This window comes from Hyperolius riggenbachi, chromosome 3, assembly GCF_040937935.1.
Source record: "Hyperolius riggenbachi isolate aHypRig1 chromosome 3, aHypRig1.pri, whole genome shotgun sequence".
Classification (NCBI taxonomy): Eukaryota; Metazoa; Chordata; class Amphibia; order Anura; family Hyperoliidae; genus Hyperolius; species Hyperolius riggenbachi.
Window position 1 is genome coordinate 471283038 of NC_090648.1, and position 15102 is coordinate 471298139.

General features: G+C 46.3%; 1 protein-coding gene across 10 annotated transcripts in view; it reads left to right on the forward strand.

The window, feature by feature from the left end:
- Positions 1-15102, forward strand: part of PDE3A (phosphodiesterase 3A) — a 454279-nt gene that overhangs the window by 98071 nt on the left and 341106 nt on the right. Inside the window, exon 1 of one of the 10 annotated variants that reach the window (XM_068278007.1) lies at positions 5835-5981. The exons of 7 other annotated variants lie outside the window; for them this stretch is intronic. The gene's annotated coding sequence lies outside the window, so the exon portion shown is untranslated. Of the gene's footprint in view, positions 1-5834; positions 5982-10785; positions 10860-15102 lie in introns of those variants that run through there. 2 more of the 10 variants (XM_068278008.1, XM_068278010.1) reach the window with 2 other exon arrangements.

The window sequence follows — 15102 nt, forward strand, 5'->3', positions numbered from 1 at the left end:
AATCAGACACACCTGACCAGAAAGTTTAGCCGGGCTGCCAAGCAACTGGTATTGTTTAAAAGGAAATAAATATGGCATCCTCCCTATACCTCTCGCCTTGGGTACTTTTTGAAGGGTCCATTTACTAGTACAATTTTCATAGACAATAAACTTTACGATTAAATAATAGAGATCGCATTGGTTGAAATCAGAGGGTGTTGATGCTGCTTATCGACAAATAACAATTGTATTATCAATTGGTTTTCCTGCCAGTGGTCCCAATAATCCAGTGGATTAATGTCACCTGAACCGATCGGATTGGTTATAATTTTTCATCCCATTTATGACTACAATCAGTTATTTGTGATCTTTTCCTTTTGATCGCTATTATTGGATCGGAAAGTTGATTAGGAATACTGTACTGTTAATAGGCACCTTAGAGTGATCATATTGCGTGTGCATGGGAGCTAAATCCCAGTATGACCTGATGCAACCTGTCAAGGGATGATACTGTGTTATGCTGGCGAACTACAACTCTCAGCAAAACCTGATGAAACCTACAACTCCTAGCATGACCTTGTAGAGAGATCATAGTATCTGAGGTCAAGGGAACTACAACTCCCAGCATGACCTTGTGGAGGATTCATAGTATCTGAGGTCCAGGGAACTACAACTCCCAGCATGACCTTGTGGAGGATTCATAGTATCTGAGGTCCAGAGAACTACAACTCCCAGCATGACCTTGTAAAGTGTTTATAGTATCTTAAGTCGGGGAACTACAACTCCCAGCATGACCTTGTAGAGAGACCATAGTATCTGAGGTCATGGAACCACCACTCCTAGCATGAACTTGTAGAGGGATCATAATATCTGAGTTCAGGGAACAACTCCCAACATGACTTCGTAGAGGCATTATAGTACCTGATGTCAGGAAACTACAACTCCCAGCATGACCTTGTAGAGGCATAATAGTACCCGAGGTCAAGGAACTACAACTCCCAGCATAACCTTGTAGAGGGATTAAAGTACCTGAGGTCAGGGAGCTACAACTCTCAGCATGACCTTGTAGAGGGATCATAGTACCTGGGGTCAGGGAACTACAACTACTAGCATGGACTTGTAGAGCTTTCATAGTGTCTGAGGTCAGGAAACTACAACTCCCAGCATGGCCTTGTAGAGGGTTCATAGCATCTGAGGTCAGAGAACTACAACTCACAGCATGACCTTGTAGAGGGTTCATAGTATCTGAGGTCAGGGAACTACTACTCCCAGCATGACATTGTAGAGGGTTCATAGTATCTGAGGTCAAGGAACTACAACTCCCAGCATGACCTTGTAGAGGATTCGTAGTATCTGAGGTCAGGGAACTACAACTCTCAGCATGGCCTTGTAGAGGGTTCATAGCATCTGAGGTCAGAGAACTACAACTCCCAGCATGACCTTGTAGAGGGTTCATAGTATCTGAGGTCAGGGAACTACAACTCCCAGCATGACCTTGTAGAGGGTTTATAGTATCTGAGGTCAGGGAACTACAACTCCCAGCATGACCTTGTAGAGGGTTCATAGTATCTGAGGTCAGGGAACTACAACTCCCAGCATGACCTTGTAGAGGGTTCATAGTATCTTAGGTCAGGGAACTACAACTCCCAGCATGATCTCATAAAGGGATCACACTACCTGAGGTCAGGATAACTGCAACTCCCAGCATTGCCTGATGTAACCTTCAAGAAGATTATACGGCTTAAGGTCAGAGAACTACAATTCTCAGCCTGACCTGAACTATATAAATTATGAACACACACCAGTAAGGGCTCTTTCACAAGGGCAACCTATACAGTGTCGCTACCTATACTGAGGGCTATCTAATACTGGAGTTATCTCTAACTCCCTATACTGGGGGGGCTACCTGAGGCCCAAAGGAACCTACAAATATTTTTTGTAGTGGTGGGTCAAATTGTTGCTATGGGGCTCCATGGTTTTTAGCTCTGCCCCTGGGTGTGTGACAGTCAGGGCCGGTTCTCTCATAAAGCAAGGTGAAACACTTGCATCAGGAGCAGAAATTACAGGAGCAGCATGTTTGTACTATGTTTACACTAACAGCATGCATTCAGAGTAGGAGAAGCAAGAGGAGAGCAAGCAAGGTGAAGAGGTCATCATTGGGGAAAAGCAGCTTGTTGTGCTGTGTGAGGAGTCTGACAGTGAGGAGGGGAGTGGCAGGAGAGCAGCAGTGTTTCATTTGACTTGCACAGCAGAAGGGAGGAGGTGGCACTGCTGTCCTGACTGGGGAGGAATGGCGTGGCTGAGGTTAAGCAGTTTGTTTGTCACAGTGTGCTATTGTGTTGAGCTGCAGCATGTCATGTGGGAACATTAAATGAAGCAGAGTCAATTGTTGGGTGCTGTGCGATCATTCCAAATAGAGGATGGGGGTGCATCCTCACAAGTTTGCCTCAGGCAGCAAAAATTCAAGAACCGGCCCTGGTGACAATGCAGTGTACGTTCCCCCAGTGCAGAGAGTGTGTCACGTATAATATGTATGAGAATGTCTGTCCTCATCCCTGCAGAAGCATGTTAGTGTTCTCAGTTGCTTGCTGGCGGGCTGTTTGTTCTGGACGCAGGTCCGCTGGTCGCACTAACATTCACCTCTCAGGCTTCGCGATACAGAAGTAAAACATTGGCACGTCTGTCACCGTGTCATAAACAGGCTCGGCCTGGAACAATATTGCAGAATCGCTCCTCCAGTGACATTTCCTGACGGTTGGGCCAGCTTTCGCTAGACGGTGACGCTATACCTCACTGGCACATCCTGAGATAACTCTGCACAATAAGGCAGTTAATATCTACACTCCATCGGTCTTTCCTCTGCTCTGCAGGAATTGGCGGTAATGACCGAGAGAACTCGGCATAATGAGATCACTTCATAATAAGCATCTGATGACATCTCTGAATGCTCTCAATTAACATCTGATCTGCATGCTTGTTCGGAGGCTATGGTTAAAAGTATTAGAGGCAGAGGATCAGCAGGACAGCCAGGCAACTGGTATTGTTTAAAAGGAAATAAATATGTCAGCCTCCGTATCCCTTTCACCTTGGATTCACTTTAAAGTGACACTGAAGCAAAAAACCTCATGATATTATTAATTTGTTGTGTAATACAGATAATTATTAATAGAACGTTAGTAGCATAGTGTCATATTTTTATTTTCACATATATAGCTTTTTTCATAACATTGCATCATCCTCTAAGGGCTTATTTCCACTATAGCGAATCCGCATGCGTTGTCCGCATGCGGATTCGCACAGCCAATACAAGTTAATGGGCCTGTTTTCACTTGTGCATTGTGCGGAGCGTTTTTGTGTGCGGGGAAAATCTGCACGGCAGAGCTGTCAGAATTCGCTCCCCGCACACCGCTAAGTGAATCGCATACAATGTATCTAATAGGGAAATCGCATGCGGTTTTGGCATGCGTTTTTCCCCGCGATTTCGCATGCGATTTCGCATAGGAGGTAATGTTAATTTACACACGCAGTGACATGGTTAAAATCGCCCACCTATTAACCTATGCGAAATCGCATGCGAAATCGCGGGAAAAAAACGCATGCAAAATCGCACCCGCATGCGATTTCGTCGGCGGTGATTTCCCGGCGATTCCGCACCGCACAAGTGGAAATGCAGCCTAATTATTGCAGTTTCCACAATACACTCAGTATTTTAAATGATTTCACAGAGCAGGCTAGTGACTCTTTGAACTTTTCTCTGCAGAAAAAAACATAAACAAAAGAAAGAGACAGTTGAGATAAGAGCTTCAAAAGACAGTGCTGTCCACTACTTTATAAAGTCACAGAGCTCAGAGAAGCTTGTACAGATAACAACTGAAGTTCCTTAACTCTTCCTGTACTGGAAACAATATGAGACTTATATCTGTACTAATAATATTTTATTTCTAAACAGTACTACACATACAAATCATTATATCATAAATTTATTTTCACTTCAGATTCCCTTTAAGCTAAGATACACACATGTGATTATTGTCACCCATCGGGGTCCAGGAAACCATCAGACAGTGCTGTACAGATGCATCACTAGCCTTCAGTCTAGCAATGCATTCTGTTGTCATGAAGGGGGTGGAGGGAAGACGATCGATGCAAGACAGAGGGGGATAGTGAAATGCAATCGGTCTTACTCAGGTGTCATTAAGGATTTGACTGACAATTATCGTATTTGTATACTCGTACCATAAAGAGGAAACATAGTGAAAATAACAATGAAAACAAGTGCTTATTTTTTCAATAATTATTTATAAATGATTTAGTCAGTGGTTGCCCATTATAAATTCTTTCCTCTCCCTGCTTTACATTCTGACATTTATCACAGGTGGTGACATAATTAGTTCTGCCGGGTGATCCGAACGGAATGTTCACTACTGAGAGTTCTATGGACAAAAGGATCCTGAGGCTTCCCTCTCTTTAGGAAAGTACCTAATTTTGTGTACCCGAGATTTGGCTCGGGTACACTTTAAAGTGAACCAGAGACGAAGCACCCTTATGTATTTTACCATATATATCAGTGGGAACATTAGAGAAAACACCTACCCTGCTCTCTGTTTCATTCTTCATTGTTCAGCTTGCTTCTTACCAGCCCTGATAAAATTCCATTCAGTCTGGCTTTGCTCAGGAATCATTATAGCTGAGTCATTATAGCAAAGCCAGACTGAATGCTCAGTTGGGAATTTTATCAGGGCTGATAAGAAGTAAGCTGAACAGTGAAGAATGAAACAGAGAGCAGGGTAGTTTTCTCTAATGTTTCCACTGATATATCTGGTAAAATACATGAGGGTGCTCCGTCTCTGGTTCACTTTAAAGAGGAACTGTAGTGAAAATAACATAATGAATAAAGTTACTTTTTTTTTTTTTTTTTTTAACAACATTCATTTATTGGTTATTTAGTCAGCGTTTTCCCATACATCTTTCCTCTCCCTGATTTACTTTCTGAGATTTATCATAGGTTGTGACATTTAATTCTGCCAGGTGATCTGTACGGATTGTTCGTTACTGAGGGTTCTATGCACAGAGGGAGATATTGCTTGCTTAGCAGTTGGAAAAAGCTGTTATTTCTCTCAGTGCAATGAGGTTCACAGACAGCAGACTGTCAGGACCTTGGTCATGACATCACACTGTGGGAGGGGTTTCACCACAATATCAGCCTTACAGACCCCCTTGATGATCTATTAAAGAAAAAGTAAAGATCTCCTGCGGGTAAAGGGGTATCAGCTACTGATTGGAATGAAGTTCAATCGGACCGCAGTCTTAAACCCCACTAAAGACCAGGCCATTTTTCATGAAATAGGCCACTGCAGCTTTAAGGCCTAGCTGCAGGGCCTTGCATTTCAGGACACAAGTGATTACCCCCCCCCCCCCCTTTCTCCCCACCAACAGAGCTTTCTGTTGGTGGGGCCTGTTTGCTCCCCAGTTGTGTATTTATTTTGTTATAAATATTTATTTCCTTTTTTTAAATTACATTTTTGTATTTTTTCCCTCTCTCCCTCCCCCCCCCCTCCCTGTCAGCCAATTACAGCGATTGGCTGTGATAGGCTTCAGCCTAAAATTATGCAAACAATCTAAACTAAGAGCCCTTCGATGATTAAACAAAAATAATTTTTCATTGCTTTGTTGCATTTGCTGCTTTCCACACTGGTTCCCAGGACAACCGCCTGTCCAGCCAGGAGGGACCAAAGATTGTCCTGTGTCATGTGATCAACAACAAAGAAGCCAATCACATTGCGATACTCATTCCTCTACATCATGTGATGCAAAGTAACTAATGACAGAGGAAGAGAGTCCCCCAGGGATTTCAATCTAAAGTAAGTCGATTCATCGCTGGGGGTGTATGGATTTGATGTCATTTTATTGGCTGGAGGACATTACTGGCTGCAGCAGGAAGAATTGGGTGAGAAGCTGAAGCCAAAATGGAACAGAAGAAAAGTGAGCGGTGATAGGTGAAGGTTAGTTTTGGGAATGGGGTTCAGAGGCTTATCCAAGGGTCCAAGTCTCCCAAGTACTACATTAGCATACTTCCCAACTTTTTGATATAAGAATGAGGGACACTTCAAGACACGCCCCCTGCCGTGCCTCTAGCCACACCCAGCCTCACCCCTCACCATGCATATCACAAAAAAGTCAAAATCAAAAGATTTGTTTGTTTTTCTTCATTTTAACATTTGAAAATTATAAATATATCAACTTAATTTGTGGGAGGGTCAGTTAAACACATTTTTCAGTAGAAAAATAAATAAATCTACTTGCACAGATCTGTACATGAGTCCTGAATGAGGGACAAATGAGGGAGAAAGAGGGACAGGGTTCCCGAAGAGGGACTGTCCCTACAAAAGAGAGACAGTTGGGAGCTATGCACAGGGCCGGCATAAAAAATTTTGGGCCCCCTCACACATCATCAACTTTGCCCCCCCCCTCCCTGGGCCCACCCACTGGTTGCTGTGCCCACCCCCATGTCCATGCGCGAAGTGCGCTGCAGCGAAAAAATGTGCATGGCTCTGACACTGAAGAAAGCGGCATGCACAACGTGATGCGGCAAAAAGTGGGCTTGGACGTGGCATGGTGTGGGTGGAGCCAAATACTAGCAAAATACAGGTAGTCCCCAGTTAACAAATTAGATAGGGACTTATAGGTCCATTCTTATCCTTTGTCCGTTCTCTTTTGTCCCCCTCTTTTCTTCCTGGTGTCCCCAGTATAGGTATCCAGGTATAGGTTCCCCAGAATAGTATAGTAGCAAGCTCACTTATCCGCTCCCCACGTTTAAGCGCTGATGTCACTCTTCTGTAAGTGCTGGAACACGGTGTGCTGGATAGTGAGTCATAGAGGCCCGCAGCCAGCAAATGCGGCCCTTCCGGTGATTTGGGGGGGCAGGGCCCCCAGAAGCCCTGGGCCCCTCACTGCAATGTCAGTTGTCCCCCCCCTGATGGCTGCCCTTGTTATGCATTAGATATTACATTTCCTCACTGACACTGCCTCACAAGAACCCTGTGCCCCGTTCTCCCCACCAGCTAGCCAGTATGTGAAGATGAAAACAGTGTCCTTACTGACTGGATGTGGAAATCAGAAGACGGGACCCAGGGGACAGGCAGAGGCCGAAGCAGGCAATTTTGGCGCCCGCTAACGCCAGAAGTTTGGATGAGGTGGAGAAATATTGGACACCAATCTGCTAATCTGCCTGTACAAGACAGAAAGACGATTATCAGCATTTATAACAGATGGAAACATTTTGTACAGACACGGGAATTTCACAATAGCAGTTTGGAGTTTGGTTTGGAGGAAGTGTGTGCGGTGGGACGCATGGGCAAAACAGGTGGTTTTGGCACATGACAAATTTTCTGGAAAGGTGTGTGTGTGTGTGTATGGGGGGGGGGCGCTGTATGGCTGTTATTGTGGTGAAACCCCTCCCACCGTGTGATGTCATGACCATGGTCCAGACAGTTTGCTGTCTGTGAACCTCGCTGCATTGTGGGGAATATACTTTTATGCCCCTGATTATGGGCCACCTGCACTGTAGAACATCTAGCTTGTTGCCCTTTCCCCTGCATCGCACACTTTGCATCTTGGGAACAATGCAGAGTAAACTTTGTAGTCTTAACTAGTTGCCGCCCGCATCATGCCGATGGGCGTCGCCGCGGCGGCAGCCCCAGGACTGCCTAACGCCAATCGGTGTAAAGTCCTGAAGCTCTGTTTTGCAGGAGATCGCCTCCTGCTTGTTGAGCAGAACGGAGCTCCGCCTTCAGTCTCCGAGCTGCGATAGATGGCGAAACCGCTATCTAATTAGCATGCACAGCACTGCGATCTGCAGCAGACAGAACAGCACACAGGCCAATCAGTGCCAGGCAGCGCTGAGGGGCGGTTCGGGATTCCCTGTGACGTCGGTGACGTCATCCCGCCCCGTCGCCATGGCGACCGGGGAAGCCCTGCAGGAAATCCCGTTCTCAACGGGATTTCCTCTATACTCTGATCGCCGAAGCCGATCGGAGTGGGTGGGGGGATGCCGCCGCTCAGCAGCTATCATGTAGCGAGCCCTGGGCTCGCTACATGATTTAAAAAAAAAAAAAGGAAAAAAAAGTGCGGCGCTGCCCCCTTGCCGGATTTTTTAGACTGGCAAGGAGGTTAAAGGGAAGGTCCAAGCAAAATAAAAAATATGAGTTTCACTTACCTGGGGCTTCTACCAGCCCCATGCAGCCATCCTGTGCCCTCGTAGTCCCTCACTGCTGCTCCAGTCCCCCGCTGGCAGCTTGCCGACCTCGGAGGTCGGCGGGCCGCATTGCATACGTTTTTACGCATTCCTGCTAGTGCAAGAACATGAACACATACATTTTTACGCATTACTGGTTCAATGCGTACTTTTTACGCATTGAACCAGTAATGCGTAAAAATGTATGTGTTAATGTTCCTGCACTAGTGGGAATGCGTAAAAACGTACGCAATGTGGCCCGCCGACCTCCGAGGTCGTAAAGCTGCCAGCGGGGGACTGGAGCAGCGGTGAGGGACTACGAGGGCACAGGATGGCTGCATGGGGCTGGTAGAAGCCTCAGGTAAGTGAAACTCATATTTTTTATTTTGCTTGGACCTTCCCTTTAAACAATGCACATTGCCTAGCTGTCCTGCTGATCCTCTGCCTCTAATACTTTTAGCCATAGACGCTGTCTTGGCCATCGACACCACATGCAGAGCAGATGTATCTGACTCAAGTCTGACTGGATTAGCTGCATGCTTGTTTCAGGTGTGTGATTCAGACAACCAGAAAGATGAACAGGACTGCCAGGCAGCTGGTATTGTAATAAATATGGCAACCTCCATATGTCTCTCACCTCAGAATCCTTTGAATGAAAAGTACTCTTCAGCGCCCCTCTTGTTTAACCCTTAGGTCCCATTAAAACTAGCAGGTTAAACCCATGTTGCATAACCCTATTTTCCTGCAAAAGCAATAAAAAGTCTATGGAGACCTTCACACGTATAGTGGTCCTTTGCGGTGCGCCAGAAGTATCTGATTTGATAAAGGGCAGCAGCGCATTACCGCAAGCAGCGCGCTTAATGCATGGTGTTTGGGTAACGGAAGTTCATGGGTCAGGCACTACGTGTAAACGACAGAATGTGGTGCGTAGCGCTGACGGGAATCCCAGTGACTGACTTCCTACCCCACAGGGAGAATGCCACTGAGCGGAGGGCGGGGCTATGCATATGACCCTGTCAGAGCACTCTGCCACAGCGTCATATGTTTGTCATTGTTTGCGTTGCGGTGGATGCAGTAGGAGCATTGCATCCCCACCACAACGCAAAAAAAAAAAAAATAGGTGTAAAACCAGCTTCAAAGTTAAAGGATACCAGATGCGAAATATGCTAGAGAAACAGGGGGAGCAGGCATATACTGTCACCTGTCCTAGTGCCTGTTGCTCCACTCATTCTGCTTTCTGCCCCCGCATTATATCTAAATGCCCCTCCGGCAGCCTCTTCTAGCTCGCTGACGTTGGGCACTGCAGGCCCGGAGGCTGGCTGGGCTGCGCGCGTCCTACAGCACGTGCCTGTGACTAGGAGCGCTTTGCTCATGTGCATGACGTCACTGCGTCATGCACCTGATGTCATACACCAGCGCAGTGCGCTCCCGGCCAGCGACAACATCAGGACAGTTGACATGCCTGCTCCACCACCCCCTTTCCTCTAGTATGTTTTGCATCTGGTATACTTTAAAATTTGTGGCCTTCCCTCCTTAGATCCTGCGATGGAGTTCTGTCTGCCTTCCCGCTATGGCAGCCCTGTAAAGTGAGGACACACAGTCCCCGTGTGTGTGTGTGTGCATGTGCAGGGCCGAGGCGTAGGCGAGAGAGGCTCCAGCCTCAGGGCGCAGTGTAGGAGGGGACGCACAACTCACTCAGCTATCATTCCCCTATTGTGTTTGAAGCATAGAGAAATAAGAAGAGGCAGAGCCGGGACAAGGTCCTCCAGCACCCAAGGCTGAGACACCAAAGTGCGCCCCTCCATCCCTCCCACCCCAGCCATCACACAGATTGCTATTAGACCTGAGAGGCGCCACAGGGCCCACAACCTCCCCAACACCTTAATATCTAGTTATATGGCTTGCAGTCACTGCCATGTATCCCATTTTCTTATTTCTTTCTGCTTCAAACACAATTAGGAATGACAGCTGAATGAATTCTACGCCCCCTCCTACACTGCACCCTGAGGCTGGAGCCTCTCCAGCCTATGCCTCGGCCCGGCCCTGAGAAGAGGGGATACATGGCAGTGACTGCAAGCCAGATAACTAGAGAGTAAGGTGTTGCGGGGGTTTGGGCGCCTCTTAGTCTAATAGTAATCAGTGTGTGACGGCTGGGGTGGGAGGGTTGGAGGGGCACACTTTGGTGTCTCGGCCTTGGGTGCTGGAGAACCTTGTCCCGGCTTTGTGTGTGTGTTCACAACTCATTTCTGTGCTATGTGTCTCCTTCCCAGGTTTGTTGTGTTTGTGCGGCCAGGTGGTGGCCATATTGCACCAGGTCGAGTTGTCATGTAGTCAGGACTGGCCCAGATGGTATAGGGGACGTCTCATCTTGCATTAGGATAACAGGAATCTTATATTTCATTCACCCAACACAGGCCTCAGCACAATAAACAGAGTGCAGACCTCAGCAGACCCTGGATGCGGCTTCTAGCAGCGTACAATGAGGCGTGTGTCCCGGCCGCTCTCTGGGGGCTCCATCCAAAGTCCACGTCTTCTAGAAAGCAAAACTCAGCTGCAGCTCCAGTCGTCAAGTGAGACTTACAGCTCAAAACTTCAACTATGAGCTTATCCTGATAGTTGCGCTCTGGACACTGCTGGCTAACAGGAAGTGAGTGGAGCAGAACATTTTATTTTATTTTTTATACTTTTTATTATTTTTATCGTTGAATACTAACTATACACTGGAAACTTTCGATGTGATCATATGTGGGTCAGGAAGGGGTTAATTTTAAGTTAAAAAAAGTACCCTGTAGGGAGAAATCCTACATTTTCATTTCCCAAATAGACTCTTTCTAATAGCCATGTCTTTCTTATTTCTGGGTCCTCTCATCATACCTCCTCAGGAAGTCTCCCACTGATCCACTGTCCTTCTATCATACTTCCCTCCCAGAAAGTCTCCAATGGTCCTCAGTCCTTCCATCCTACTTACCTCCCCAGGAAGTCTCCCACTGGCCCCCAGCCCTTCCATCATACTTACCTCCCTAGGAAGGCTCCCACTGGCCCAGAGCCCTTCCATCATACTTACCTCCCTAGGAAGGCTCCCACTGGCCCCCAGCCCTTCCATCATACTTACCTTCCTAGGAAGGCTTCCACTGGCCCCCAGCCCTTCTATCATACTTAAAGTGAACCTCCGGACTAAAAATCTACTCAGCAGAACTGAAAAGGCTTGGTGTTTCTTTAACAGTTTCACAGTATCAGAACTTTGTTTTTCTTACCAAAGCATTATTTTTAGCTGCATTTTTAGCTAAGCTCCACGCATCAAAGAAAACTGCCCGGGCTTTTTTTCCCTGATGCTGTGCAAAGCATGATGGGCTTTCCTATGTTGTTATTCACGTTGCCTAGCAACTGGGAGGGGTGATCAGCACACAGGACAGTTGGAACTGTGTCTCATGCTCCCTGTCACCTCCTTTCAACCAAAAACATGGCTGCCCTCATGAAATCAAACATTTGCCTGTTCTTTTAAAACAGGGTGGGTAAGAGATTATATTACCTATCTATTTTAATTAACATAATTAATGCAACTTAATGACAGTATGTTTGTTTAGGCTGAAGTTCCTCTTTAAAAGACCACTATTGCGAAAAAAGTAGGCAGTTAAAATCTGACAGAACCGACAGGTTTTGGGCCAGTCCATCTCCTCACAGGGAATTCTCAGTGTTTTCTTTGTTTTCAACAGAATTTCCTAAACAGCAATTAAACTGCCAAAGTAGTAAGATACCAGCCAGCTTCCCTAATCACTTGCACACTATTTTGTCAGTTTGCAACGGCTGTTCTGGAAATGCTGTTGAAAACAAAGAAAACCCTGAGAATCCCCCATGAAGAGATGGACTGGCCCAAAACCTGTCGGTTCTGTCAGATTTTAACTGCCCACTTTTTTTTCGCGATAGTGGTCCTTTAAAATACATTAAGTGTAAAATGGCCCTAAGACTTTCAGCTTCCTCAGAGACAAGTCTGACTAGATCTAGTCGGAACTGGAAAGAGTTGTTATTAGAAGAAAATGATGATCTTCTGAGAGGAACGGACAGCGAGGTGAGTATGCAATATTCATTTCCAAGTACATCACATGTTTATTTTAAAAGCTTTTACTCAGTTTGGGTTCACTTTAAGCTTGGCGGCCATGCAGGATGGTTGTGCGGCCCTGTCATTCCCAGTCACTGAGTCATTTTCAAGCAATGTTTTTTTTTTCATTTACTGGATAATTGGCGGCACCTGAGCGTGGCTATCGGCATGACGGCAATACGCTCCATGGCATCTAGCAACAAACAGGAGCCATGTGCTGTGCTGATGATTAACAGGTTGGAATTGCGGCGGGTGCTGACCATTGCATGGCTTAACAAGTGTCCTCTGTGTGTGATCGTCAGCCACTCGTATCGCGCCTTCCTTTACGTCTCTTACCCAACATCCTTCTGATTTCCTGAAAATTCTGCCCTAACATCCCGGATCTCCACACTGTGACGCACACACACACGTCACACACCTTCACCACAAACACACACTTACCTCACACACACACCACAGACATGCTGCAGACTCACACATTTAGGCACCTCGTCAGAGACAAGACAAATAACATTTATATTGCGCTTTTCTCCTGGCGGACTCAAAGCGCCAGAGCTGCAGCCACTAGGAAGCGCTCTATAGGCAGCAGCAGTGTTAGGGAGACTTGCCTAAGGTCTCCTACTGAATAGGTGCTGGCTTACTGAACAGGAAGAACCGGGATTCGAAACCTGATCTCCTGTGTCAGAGGCAGAGCGGATCCGAGATGAAAAACTAACTATAGCAAGTAACTTGTCTGTAAATCTTATCTACAGTTTAGATAGTTTACACAGCATATCTAGTTGAAAACACCTTCAAAAGTTTATGATTATTTATACCTGTGATACAATGAGGGCAGCCATGTTCTGTTGGTCACATTGACACAGGCTGAGGGATGGAGATGCTATCACCTTGCCTGTGTGTAAATTCAGTCCCCTTTCCTCCTCCCTCTTCCCCTCTGCCTCTGAAATCTCTGGCTAGTAACCTCCTCCTTCCCAGACTGAGCTCCCATAAGCCCTTGCTACAGTGCCAAGGCACAAAAGGAGCTGTGGGTGAGGGTTGTATAGTTTATAGGGACTTAGAGTATTAAAGCAAAACAAAAAGAGTATTTGGCTTGAAGAATGCCCTATAAAATAACCTCCACACTAACCCTTCTTATTGTAAAGTTCTGATACCGTTCTATATACTGTAATGGCTGGAGAATAAACTTAACGTTACGAAAGCTTGCAATAAACCATGTACAGTTAGTCATTAACCTCCTTGCCGGTTATCCCGAACATAGTTCGGGGTAACCTGCGCAGGAGGATTTCTCAGGCCCCGCTGGGCCGATTTGCATAATTTTTTTTTCCTACACGCAGCTAGCACTTTGCTAGCTGCGTGTAGTACGTGATCGCCGCTGCTCGCCGCCGATTCGCCGCTACCCGCCGCGCCGAGCCGCCCCCCCCCCCCCGCCCCAGACCCCTGCGGAGCCTGGCCAATCAGTGCCAGGCAGCGCTAAGGGGCGGATCGGGATTCCCTCTAATGTCACGACGTCCATGACGTCGGTGACGTCATCCCGCCCGGTCGCCATGGCGACCGGGGAAGCCCTGCAGGAAATCCCGTTCTCAACAGGATTTCCTGCATACTCTGATCGCCGAAGGCGATCGGAGTGGGTGGGGGGATGCCGCCGCTCAGCGGCTATCATGTAGCGAGCCCTGGGCTCGCTACATGATTTTAAAAATAAATAAATAAAAAGTGCAGCGCTGCCTCCTTGCCGGATTTTTTATAACGGCAAGGAGGTTAAGGCGGAAATGTCTCGAAAATCTTAAAATTGAATACACATACAAATAAAAAGTACATTTCTTCCAGAGTAAAAAGAGCCATAAATTACTTTTCTCCTATGTTGCTGTCACTTACAGCAGGTAGTAGAAATCTGACATTACCGACAGATTTTGGGCTAGTCCATCTCTCCATAGGGGATTCTCAGCTTGGCCTTTATTCTTAAAGACATTCCCGGAAAAAGATTTATACAAAGATGCTGGCCAGCCTCCCTGCTTGCTGCACACTTTTTTTGGCAGTTGGACGGAGCAACTGCCATTCACTAAGTGCTTTTAAGAATAAAGAAAACCCTGAGAACCCCCTATGAGAAGATGGGCTAGTCCAAAATCTATGGTAATGTCAGATTTCTACTACTTACTGTAAGTGACAGCAACATAGGAGAAAAGTAATTCATGGCTCATTTTACTCTGGAAGAAACATACTTTTTATTTGTATATGTTTACATGTATTTTAAATTTTAAGATCTTCACGACAGAGGTCCTTTAAATCTATTATTGGAATCAATGTTTGTTGGCTTGATTGGCATTTCTGCTCTTCGACTTACCCCGGACCACACCTCACTTGCTTCAGGGAGGACTACCCATTACACTGGTGCAGATACACACAAACACATTAATGTGCACTGCAGACAATTCTACTAGTAGCATTTATGTTCTGATTCTGATCGCTTGGGGATCACAGAACACTTGCCACTGAAAAACCAATACAAACCACAGCAAACGTTTCCATGGATGTGATGCATTTGCAATTAGATTTTTCCTGATTGCAATCGTGCCTGCTGCATTTTTCTTGCAGGATAATGGCATAGTAATCACATCTCTGTTTTTTCACTTTTTTTTCCTGCCATCCGGCATTTCAAAATATTTTCCTGCCCATTTTTTTCCCCCCATCACCAGGCATGGTCGGAAGAGCCAATTTCCGATTCCGCGGTAATTCCGCATACCGCCACTACCGAAATTCCGCTTCCGCTACATTCCGGTGGAATTCCGCTACATTCCGC